Source organism: Triticum dicoccoides, chromosome 6B, assembly GCF_002162155.2.
Source record: "Triticum dicoccoides isolate Atlit2015 ecotype Zavitan chromosome 6B, WEW_v2.0, whole genome shotgun sequence".
Lineage (NCBI taxonomy): Eukaryota > Viridiplantae > Streptophyta > Magnoliopsida > Poales > Poaceae > Triticum > Triticum dicoccoides.
In genome coordinates, this window is record NC_041391.1 from 451,753,484 (window position 1) to 451,762,076 (window position 8,593).

General features: G+C 45.8%; 1 protein-coding gene and 1 pseudogene across 1 annotated transcript in view; both read left to right on the top strand.

Moving 5' to 3' along the window:
• The first annotated feature begins 931 nt into the window (after nt 1–931).
• On the top strand, nt 932–3,302 carry LOC119321191 (annotated as a pseudogene).
• A 3,495-nt stretch (nt 3,303–6,797) lies between these two features.
• Nucleotides 6,798–8,593, top strand: part of LOC119321192 (oligopeptide transporter 5-like) — a 3,619-nt gene continuing 1,823 nt past the window's right edge. The window contains exon 1 of the mRNA XM_037594986.1: nt 6,798–7,071. The gene's annotated coding sequence lies outside the window, so the exon portion shown is untranslated. The remainder of the gene's footprint in view (nt 7,072–8,593) is intronic.

Below are 8,593 nucleotides of genomic sequence, written 5' to 3' on the forward strand. Positions count from 1 at the left end.
GCCCATGAACCTATGCATTGGTTGGCACACGTTTTCATCTTGACTCTTCGGTAGAAACTTTGGGGCACTCTTTGAAGTACTTTGTGTTGGTTGAATAGATGAATCTGAGATTCTGTGATGCATATCGTATAATCATGCCCACGGATACTTGAGGTGACAATGGAGTATCTAGGTGACATTAGGGTTTTGGTTGGTTTGTGTCTTAAGGTGTTATTCTAGTACGAACTCTTGAATAGATTGATCCGAAATAATAACTTTGAGGTGGTTTCATACCCTACCATAATCTCTTCGTTTGTTCTCCGCTATTAGTGGCTTTGGAGTGACTCTTTGTTGCATGTTGAGGGATTGTTATATGATCTATCTATGTTATTATTGTTGAGAGAACTTGCACTAGTGAAAGTATGAACCCTATGCCTTGTTTCCTACCATTGCAATACCACTTACGCTCACTTTTATCATTAGTTATCTTGCTGTTTTTATAATTTCAGATTACAAAAACCTATATCTACTATCCATATTGCACTTGTATCACCATCTCTTCGCCGAACTAGTGCACCTATACAATTTACCATTGTATTGGGTGTGTTGGGGACATAAGAGACTCTTTATTATTTGGTTGCAGGGTTGTTTGAGAGAGACCATCTTCATCCCATGCCTCCTACGGATTGATAAACCTTAGGTCATGCACTTGAGGGAAATTTGCTACTGTCCTACAAACCTGTGCACTTGCAGGCCCAACAACGTCTACAAGAAGAAGGTTGTGTAATAGACATCAGAGCGCATGATTGCGAGGCAGCGGGCACGCATCACCACACTCAAGGATGGAGACGCCAACACGACATTCTTCCTTCGACAGTGCTCTTTCCGCCGGTAGAAGAATCACATCCACATCCTAACCGTGGATGGACATGTGATTGCGGATCAGGAGGGGATGGTGCAGGAGGCTTTCTCTCACTTTGACGAGCTGGTGGGCTCGGCCCTCGCCCGTGGCCACTCGCTGGACCTATCGCAGCTCATACAGCCTTGCGACATGACATGCCTCGATGCCCAATTCAAACCCGAGGAGATATGGGACACCGTAAAATGCCTCCCGACACGCAAGGCGCCTGGGCCCGACGGATTTACAGCTGAGTTCTTGTGGGCATGTTGGAGCACGGTCAAACAGGAATTCCTGGACATCTTCCAGCAACTCTTTCAGGTGCGCGGTCGCGGCTTCAGTAAGCTTAACCAGGCCCTTTGACCCTGCTCCCAAAGCGCGCCGATGCCTGCCAGCTCCGCGACTACCGTCCGATATGCCTGATACACCTCGTGGCCAAAATCTTCGCAAAAGTGCTCTCGCTATGCCTCACGCCAACGTTGGGCGACCTGCTTAGTTGCAACCAGAATGCATTCATCCTAGGCCGGAGCCTCCACGACAATTTTGTCCTGGTCGGGCAATCCATGAAGCTGCTGCACCAACTTGGGGCCCCAAGTGTCATGCTCAAACTTGACCTCACGTGAGCCTTCGGCTCCCTATCCTAGCCCTTCCTCTTCGAGGTGTTGGACCAGTATGGGTTCGGGCCTCGGTTCCGGGAGTGGTTTGCGATACTACTTTCGACCTCAAGCACCAGGATCATGCTGAACGGTGAGCCAGGGCCACCGATATGGCACCAATGCGGACTGCGATAGGGCGACCCCGTGTCCCCACAACTCTTTGTGCTCGCCGTGGACACCCCCGGACGCCTCATCAGCCACGCCCATGACTCCGGCATCTTGCAACAGCTGCATCCTCGACGAGCCATTCCGGCCATCTCCTTATATTCCGACGATGTGATGCTCTTCTGCCACGCCACACCTGGAGACATGGAGGCCGTCAAGGGCATCCTAACACTCTTCGGTGAAGCTAGCGGCCTCCGAGTGAACTACGCCAAGAGCTCGGCCACCATCCTCCACGGCGACCCCGACGCGGCCGCGACGATTGCCCATGTAGGATGCAAGACAGCCGACCTGCCCATCACCTACCTCGGCATCCCGCTAATGTTGCACCGCCCCACTGCCGCCCAACTACAACCCCTCGTAGATTCAGTGGCTGCCAGGCTCCCAACTTGGAAAGCATGGCTCATGAACAAGGCTGGACGACTCGCATTGGTCAGAGCGGTGCTCGAGGCCATCCCGGTTCACCAACTGCTCGCATTCGCGCACCCCCCAAGAAGACCCTAAAGCAGCTGGAGAAGATACAACGGGGCTTCCTATGGGCTGGACGTGCAACTGCCAACGGTGGGCACTGCCATGTCAACTGGCGCCATGTTTATCGTCCACTGGAATATGGCAACTTGGGGATACGGGACCTAGAGCGCGCTAGTCTGGCACTGAGGTTGCGATGGCTATGGTACACCCGCACTGACGACAATCGCGCATGGCAAGGGCTCGACCTGCAGTTCACTCCCGAGGAGCGCGCGTTGTTCTTCGCCTCCACAACCATGGTCCTCGATGACAGATTGACGACCGTGTTCTGGGTTTACCGCTGGCTCCAGGGGCAATCCATCCACGAGATCGCCCCTGCGCTTTACCAGTGCATACCCAAAAGGAGGCGCAAAGCGAGAACAACCGCGGAGGCCCTAACGGGCAATGCTTGGGCACGCGACATCCAGGGAGTGCTCGGGATACATGAAATTGGGCAATACCTGATGCTTTGGCAGGCCGTACAGCGCATCACTCTCACAAACGAGCCTGACCAAATGCTCTGGAGGTGGACGGCCAACAGCACCTACACGGCACAGTCCTGCTATGCTGCGACCTTTCATGGATCCGCAAGATGCCCCTCATGGAAGCTGACATGGAAGAGCTGGGCACCACCCAGAGTCCGGCTCTTCCATTGGCTAGCCAGCCAGGACCGGTACTAGACAGCAGAACGGCTGGCCCGACGCGGCCTGCAGCACCACCCCAGATGCCTCCTCTGCGATCAAGCGTCGAAGACCATCCAACACCTGCTCCTGGCCTGCCCATTCGTGCGGCAAACCTGGCATGCCATCCTGGACTGGACACGCATTCCAGTGCATCCACCACACAATGAGCCCTCACTTACAGACTGGTGGCAGCGAACGAAGGGGCGGACACCGCACGCGCTTCGCAAAGGATTGCAGTCCATAGCCATGCTAGTCCCTTGGATGATCTGGAAGCAGCAGAATGAATGCGTCTTCGACAACGCGCGACCATCAATAGAAGCATTAGTGGATAGGATTAAAACTGAAGCCAAATGTTGGGCACAAGCCAGGGCACAGGGGCTCAGGGTAGTCCTTCCCACATCCTGGGACGTCCACTAATCGAGAGCACAACCTTTGTAATCCTAGCCTCCTAGGAGGATTGTACTATCCCTTCTCTTCAATGCAATGGAACGCAAAGATCTTTGCGTTTTCTCGGAAAAAAACTCTCAACGAAAACTGTTGAGGTCCCCTATACTTGTGTGCTATAAAAAAAGTGCACCACGAGAGAGAAGGCGAGGATAGGCTAGAATGTGAAAGCAAGGCTAGGGGCAAAGATGGCTACCAAAGGCCACAATTATTTGTCTTTTCTTCAAAAAATGGGTTTTTAGGACATAATACATCCCAATTTGTAGGTTGAGCTAAATCTACCACAACATGAAATCCAATGGTCGAAATTGCTGATGGTTGGTAGGCATTTGTCGCTTGACTTCTCGGACCGGCCTCATCAACAATGCCAGCCCATTCCAGATCAAGCCAAATATTATGATACCACAAAGGGGTGTGGTCAACAATCATCAAATCATTCAGAAAAAGCCAAATTTGTGATGGGATAGTGGTTTGTAAATGAGTCACACAATAAATATGTATGAGCTGTTCACTTGTTGACTCCAAATCTTTAGTTAGTACTAATATTAAGGAGTAACTGAAATGAAATTAAATGTAGACATTTATCATCTAGAAATATAATATAATAGCTCTTGTGAACCCCTCCATACCCATACCAATCTCGTGCCCTCTTACCTTTTCTATATAGTGGGTTCAACTGTTCCTTCATTGCCTCACTTTTGTTAGTATTTTCCTCTTGGTTCTCTGTGAGATTCGTATTTGGCAAGGAGAGGGAGATGCATATCGACGGTAATATGACTTCGTGTTTTTCCTTATTCACTCTAATTTTGGTTTAGATGTAGTCCATTCAATCATTTCCCTGTTTTGACCTTAGAAAAGGGCATCTCCTTGCATCTGCAGATGCACACAAATCGTTATTACGAGGGCTTAATCATTCGGGTATTATGTTCATATGAGTACTACATGATCATAGTCTTTATTTGTGCTCGTCGATTTGGTATTGTATTTTCACATCCTTGAGACCTAAAGCTTGCAATTTATGGTACCCAATTCCTCCTACAAAATCGAAATAAATCATGGGCACTGGGTGAAGGAGCAAGGCATATAGTTTTTCATTCTTCCTCTACTGTATATTTACTTATTTAGTTTAGACCCTCATCGGATTGAAGGAAATCCATAGGTGTTTTGGAGGCTTATAATCTACTCCCTCCGTCCGAAATATTTGCCATCAAAATATTTCCGGACGGAGGGAGTATATCACTTGTGTTATAGGAATCTCAACATGAGGTCAGACATCAATTTTTTTAGAAGTCCCATGCACTACATATATCTCTCTCTACTTCCTCTTACCATTCCTCTAAAATTCATCTGTTTCCTGTGCGTCATCCAAAGCCTTCTCTTACAAAATTTCCTTTTGAAATTCTGTTGAAAATTCACATTGTGTGGCATCTTTGATTCCGTGTTTTTCTTATGCCTATGTTTTTAATTTCCTCCAATCCAAAGAGGCCCTAGAATTGAAGGAGCAAGGTATCTAGAGAGAGAGAGACACGTTCTCCCTTCGGTGATGTTATCTGGCGACTTCCCTTCTCTTGGCAGTTTCACGGTCGTCGATGAGTTGGGGCACGAAGATCCTCATATTTAGACCATGTGTATTCTAGGCTTAGGTCTCAGCCAGTCGAGTTTTGGGTCGGTTGTGGTGTGGCTACAACAACACTGTTTGGCGATAACGAGTAAGTGTGTCACACACACACTCTCTTGATATGCTGGTCATCTTCCTCACCAGTGCGGATCTTAGAGCTCGTGTGCGCGCCCCATGAATCTTGGATCCGACGCTCATTTTAGTCTCCTAGAAGGCAGCGCTCGGTTGCAATAGTGGCGTTGAAATGAGCCCCAAGTAAAGGTTGACCGTCTTCTTTTGCTCCTTTAATGGGCGCGTCGTTCCGTCCATAATTTCATTCTCTTTTGCGTTGTGTATCCTTATAAATCTACATCGCCAACCTTTTTTCATAGGGTTCGACGTCTTCCTAGCTGGCTATATGGATCTTACTTTCTTAGTTTAGCGGCGGCACAACTCTAGTGTTGATGTCTTCAATGCTTCATCGACGCGTGCGAGACAGAAAAACAGAGGATTTCCCGAGGATTTTGTTTTCTTCATAGCTATTTTGAGACGGTGGGTACGCACCCCCTTTTTCTTAGCTTTTGGCTTTTAATCTTCATATCTTTTAAACCAAAAAAATCTAAATTTTGTTTCGTTTGCATATTCGTGTTTCTGGCGATGACAACTTTCAATTGAGATCCATTTTGAATATGTTTTAACAATTTTTTAAAAACTTTGTTAAGTTTAAACTTTTGAAATTTGTACGAGTGACCAACAAAAATGTAATTTTCAAATTTTCAACTGACAATTCCTGAAACTTAGTATGAACGACAAACAAAATAGTAATACTAATAAGTTTTAGAATCTGCTACCGATAAAACTGTAATTTTTATAAGCTAAAACTTAAAACTTAGGACAACGCTAACGCCCACACGTGTGGAGGAAGCCAAACACACCCACGCGCCCTATAACATAGAATACGCCATGTCACCGCATGCATGTATGTGGAATTTTTTTGGATTTTCAGTTTTTAAAATGTTTTATCTCTTAAATGAAAAATTCGATTGAAGATCTGTTTTTACCATTAAATCCCTCACGACGAGATCTTCAAAACTAGATCTCATATCAATATATTTCGATGAGTTTTTTTTTTGGTTAAAAGTTGCCATGTTTATTGCACATGAATTGCCATGATGTTTATACTAAAGTTGCCATGTTATGTTTCACCTATTTTCTTTCATATTAAAAAATAAATTTTGACATATTATAAAATGAAGAATTAAGAAACTAGACTTGCCATGCACCATAAATTAAAATTATCATGATACATGCACTTAAAATTGCCATGGTTCATGCAAAAAAATATTTTCATGGTCAAAGTACTGGAATTGTCATCATCAAAAACTAAAATTGCCATGACCTACAAACTAAAATTGCCACATGGCAACTTTAGTTTAAGCTCCATGGCAACTACAGTGTAAACATCATGGCAACTTTTGGGAAAAAAAGTTTTTTCGTCGAAACATACCAACATTGGTCTAGTTTTGAAGATCTCGTCGAGACGGATTTAATGGTGAAAATGAATTTTTAATTTGCTTTTTTAATTAGGAGATAAAATATTTTTAAGCCAAAAACCCAAAAAAATTCTGCTGATGTCATCTGTTTATACGTGACAAAATGAGTGGTAATGGAGGCGTATGGTCGATGTACAAACGCCCACACGTGTGGATGTTAGTTTTTCCGAAAACTTATTATGCTCTCGTGTGAGACCACGACGGCTGTGGCTGTGGAGGTGCATGCCCGGAGTTTCTGGTGACTCGACCCGACTCTTCGAAGAAAAATAACTTCCTGAAATCATTTCCTCCCCGTTCTCTCTCCGTCTAGACTTTTAATCTCCTTACCCTCAACTTCCATGCCCCTCTCTAATTCCCATGAACCAAACACCCTGTAAGAGGAAACGATAATGGGGGGAGGGGCCATGATCTGCATTGCGGCCGCCCCACCATCCGTCGCGATATGCGCTGCGGCCTCCGCCATCGGCGCCGTCCAACAGGGCTGCCGCCATCCGTGGCCCCGCCGTCGACCGGCCCGGCCACCGCCTCCATGACCACCTTGGCTCAGCCCCTTCTCGTGCACAAGGTCTCCTCTTGCCCAGCGACCACATAGGTGAATGTTCGCTGCTGCCTTTTCGGTTCTTGTTCGTGCCTATTCCCCTCTCCATCGGTTCAGTATTGAGCTGGTCTTCTTTTTTCTGATCGGTTCATGTCCAATTCCGTACGGCAGCCAAAAAGAAATTGAAATCGAGATGAGTCGAATACAAATCCTATTTGAACCAAGTGAATCAATCTAATTCAATTCTATGGAGGAAACGAGGTGGCAGTTGTCACTTCGTCAAAGTTATAGGTTACCTGTAGGATTTGCACACCAAGTTGTTTCATTGTGGGGGTGGACGAGGAATGAGAGAGAAATGAGGACAGAAAGATGAGGGAAGAATGAGATGAGCATGATGCTAGTGTTTCTAGACACTTAAACACGAAGGGTAGGTCATAGGTGGATAAATGACCATGAAGCGGAGGTTCAGGGTAGACATTTGAGGTACTCAGTGTTCAAGATTCGCGTTTGACTCCAAAACTGAGCCTTTTATTGATGTGTTGCTCATGTGGAGGACATTGGACATCGACTCCATATCGTCCCTATCCATCCCGATCACTGTTGTTAGAGCCGTGGCAGTGGAAGGCCTTCTTCCCAATTCCCACCCTTTCCATTCGATGGTTTTGGAGGAAGCACATCATTCGAATCCATTTGGCGCCTAGAGCTGGTCTACACGTTGGCACAATGGCTCCAGCAAACCTTTAATCCATCTGCCAATCGATTCCTCTGATAGATCCTTAATATAGTCCTATAAGTGGATACATCCGGCGACAATTATGTGAGCTTATCTCTTCTTATCCTTTGTCGTCTTCACAACATAGCTTCTATTCTCATAGTGTTGATCTTCAAGGGCATGGTGGTGAGGCTTGGTCATTGTTGGCTACTGAACGTATGAAAAAATTGTTATATATTTCTTGGTTTGCTTTTGCTGACAGTTTTTTTGGACCCTCTTCTCTGGCGAACGTTCGTTAGGGGTGTGGCAATTGCGAATGTTTTCTTTGGCAATTTTAGTTGTAAGGGGTGGCAATTTCTTCAGACTAAGCATGGCAATTCCTTCCTAGAGAAGGCAAATTTTTAGAAAACTGCCATCATTTGATCGATCTCGATCAAACGGCTGCGAGGGCGTTCGTTGGGGGTTCCTTCCTAGGGAAAGTTTGCCGGTTATCATTACCCTTTTTTTGGGGTCTTTTGCTGCTTTTAACAACATTTGTGTCAATGGGTGCCTAAGCACGCTTAAGCTTTTCTTTTTTAAATTTGGCCAGAGTTTGGCTGTTTTTGAATAATGTGCACAGGAAAATAGGAAAGATAGCACATAGGTAATTGAAATAGCATCTAAAATGCATTTCAGACCATAGCAAAATACACATCAAGTTCACACAGCAAGCAAAATAACAACTAAAATGCTGCTCAGTTCAAATAGACATAGCCTAATATCATGTGGCCAGAATCTTAAGGAAATAGTTCCTGAACAGACCTAATAAAGGCATATGGCCATTATTGCGCAAGTAGCCAAGCAAAAGCAGTTAAAAAACAACCA